Genomic DNA, 3,595 nt, shown 5'->3' with positions numbered 1-3,595 from the left:
GGTTCTTTGTGCCTCTTGAATTGGAATGTCTATTTCTTTTCCCAGATTTGGGAAATTCTCAGTTATAATTTGGTCAAGTATCCCTTCAGGCCCTTTCTGTCTGTCTTCCTCTTCAGGAATTCCTATGAGCCGGATGTTGTTCCATTTCATTTAATCACTCAGATCTCGAATTCTCGTTTCCTGCTCCTGAATTAATTTCTCTCTCTTTTTTTCAGCTTCCTCTTTTGCTAGAACTATATCTTCTAATTCACCTATTCTTCTCTCTGCCTCGTCAATCCCTGAGGTGGCTGCCTCCAGTTTGTTATTCACCTCACCTATAGCCTTTTTTAACTCATCAGTTGATTCTTTCATGCTTTTCTCGACCCCAGTGATTAATCTTATGACCAGCTTTTTAAATTCTTGATCTGATATGTTGTCTAGATCTGCCTTGAGCAGTTCTGTGGCTGTGACTTCCCCCTGTAACTTCTTCAGGGGAGAGATTCTTCGTTTTGTCATTTTTGCTAGTTTTCTGTCTCTTGTCACCTTTAGAAAGCTCGCTGGGCTCTGTGCACCTGTTAGTATTTCTCTGCTAAAGGAGGCTTATTGACTGTCCAGGGCCTGCCATTTCAGGAGATATTCTCTTAATGATATCTCTCAGTTTCTCTTGTTGTGCCTGTGAGTATTTTATTTCCCTACGCTGCAATATTGGGGACTCGCCTTCTTGCAAACTTTGGCTTGTTTCTTGGTGTAGTCCTATGAAGGAAAACAGACTGACAAACACGGAGGGAACAGAAGCACACATACACACAGACAAATCAAACAAAGAAACACATTACAGGGGGGAAAGAAAAGAAAGAAAATGGGAGATAAAGAGACGAAAGGAAGAGAAGGAGAGAAAATTAAAAAAAGAGAAAGAAGAAAAGACAAAAAATATATATAAAAGATGGTCAGAGACAACAAAGGACAGTAGTCCGTTTAAAAGTGTATGACCAGTTTAGGGGAGAGTTAAGGATGAGATACAGGAGAATATATCTGGGTTGCAAAAAGGTGAAAAAGTAAGGGAGAAAGGAGAAAGGAATATAAGGAGTAAAATTTAAAGGAATTGAGTAAAGAAAAAGGAATAAAAAGGTAATAATGACAAAGAACTAAGTAGGAAACTAGTGAAGAAAAATAAATTTTATATATTAAAAAAACAAACAACAAAAAAAAGAAAAAAAAAAACAAAAACGAAAAAAAAAAACAAGCAGCAGCTCCACCTGGTGGATAGGCTTGGTTTTGAAGTGGTAAGACTTGGAGTCTGTTCTCAGAGGCTCCGCCCCTGCCTGAGGCAAAATGAGCAGCAGGAGGTGAAGTGCGTACCTTCACAGACTCAATTGCGGAGTCCCCACCCTCAGTCAGGATCCCGATTGGAATGGGGGAAAGGAAAAAAACAAAAAGCAAAAAACCTAGTTTCTCTTAGTTTCCAATAGCTTTGCTCAAGACGCTGTGCACTGCTGGAAATGAGCTGGGAGCTCCTACAGTCTAAGCGCGCGACCGGGCCTCCACCTGCCACCGACTCTTTGGTGGGGGGTCCCGTCGGTGTGGGCCCTATTTTTTCCCTGTGGGGACCCGGGATTCGCGCAGTCCATGCAGGGGGCGAGGTGTGCCGTGGAAATGCGGTCCGTGGTCCCGTTCCCAAAACCAAGTTCGAATTGCTCTCGCCTGGCGCAGTCGCCGCTCGGGCCGCTTCCCGCAGGGGAGTGCGCCTCCCCAGTGAGAAGCACAGCCACAGACGCCTCTGATTCCCCGCCGAGATGGCTTAGGGCTGGAGGTTATTCCTTCTCTTGCGCCCCGCTACCCAGCAGTTATCTATGGAGTGGGTTTCTGTCTCCAAGCGCAGCCAAGCGTTCTATACCTCTTCCCCAGAGACAGTTCTATGAGCGTGTTCTGACTCTGTCTCTTCCCTTTGTCTCTCGGGTGCTGCGCGCTTGCGCCAGGTTGGGCTGGGGATCTTACCTCCCCTGCCTGTCCCAGGCTGGCCCGTTTTCAGATCTCCCCCGTTCGCCCCCACTCACTCAGGTATCCTTGAGGTTCTATTCCTTCTGGAGTTTGTATTTTCTCCTTCCACTCTCGCAGATGAGCGTAATATCCTTCTCAGTTCGATAAATGGTGTGGATGGAGTTTACAGAGCTCCCTTCCTCTCCACCATCTTTGCTCCACCTCCCACAATGGAATTTTTAAAACGCTTAATAAAATTATTCCTGAAGCATTCATATTCATCATATTCAACTGATTCAATTTAAAATCTTTATTGTTTTTCAGAAAAAATACTGTTTTATTGCTTACATGAATAGTATTTCCCCTAATCCAAAACTATTAAAAGATAAAACATGTATTACAGAAAAGTAATATATGACATTTTAGAATCACTACTTTCTTTCTGAATGTCAGAAATTTGAAACCAGTAAGTTCAATCAAGGCAAAAATTGCATTTGTCTTAAGAGTTTTCATTAGCTTTCAAAATCTGACATTTTAGGTTATGACTCATTTTCTTTTTTTTTAATCTGTTTAACAATCTTTAATTCATCTTTACGACCTACATACATGGTTAACAATATGTAGTAATGACGCATCATCTTGTGTTGTTTTTAATTTTAATATCCAAAGATATTTTCTAGTTGAATCCAATCATCAGAATTACTACTGTGATATATAAAGTAGGTCCTGACCAACATCATGGACTTTTTTAGCAACAACTTTGCTTCATATGTAGTTCCAAGAACTACTCCAATTACAAAATAATCATTGTTATAACATTTTGAATTTAGAATTCCCAGATGATGTCACAATCCTACATATATTTCTTAAATTTTATAATAGGTTGTTAGGTAAAATTACAAGTTAATATCTAAACTGTATTAAGATATTCTTGATAAATGTTTTTCCTAGTCAGGGATTTCTAATGCAAAGTCTAACCTTTCATCTGAATTTAGCAATGGTATATATACAGTGTGAGAAACTACATGTTGACTAAGGAATTAAAAATCACTGAAGACTTCTATTCACTCACTATTATATAGAGTGTGAAACTTCACATGCCTCCAATAGTTTTTCTATCAGTTAAGTTTTTTTTTCCATGCATATAACAATGACTAAGTTCTCCAGTATTTTCAGTTATTCTACTGGAGTGATCTTCTGTAAAGATTTTCCTGTGTAATTTCCCATGTATGGGAGATTAGATTATTCTTCATTCTTGATTCTCTTGTGCACCCTATGACCAGAGGCCAGCTGGTATCTCTTCCTTCTTGATTATAAATATAGGGTTTCTCCAAATGCAGTCTACTCATGTAGTGTAAGAGTAAATTAAAAATGAATGCATTTCCATATTGAATATGGCCATAAAACTTCCCCTACATGAGTCTTATGGTTGATTTTAGGTTAGAGCTGTGGCTGAAGGCACTTTCATGTTCATTCACTGTAATTAAAGTGAGTTCCCTCATGGTCTCTAAGATCAGATCTTGTAACAAAAGCTTTTCCACACAGATGACATGGATATGGTTCCTCTCCAGTGTGAGTTCCCTCATGGTCTCTAAGATCAGAGTTTGTAACAAAGGCTTTTCCACAGAGATGACATATA

Source organism: Suricata suricatta, chromosome X (genome assembly GCF_006229205.1).
Source record: "Suricata suricatta isolate VVHF042 chromosome X, meerkat_22Aug2017_6uvM2_HiC, whole genome shotgun sequence".
Taxonomy (NCBI): Eukaryota; Metazoa; Chordata; class Mammalia; order Carnivora; family Herpestidae; genus Suricata; species Suricata suricatta.
Note: the sequence above shows the minus strand (reverse complement) of the source record.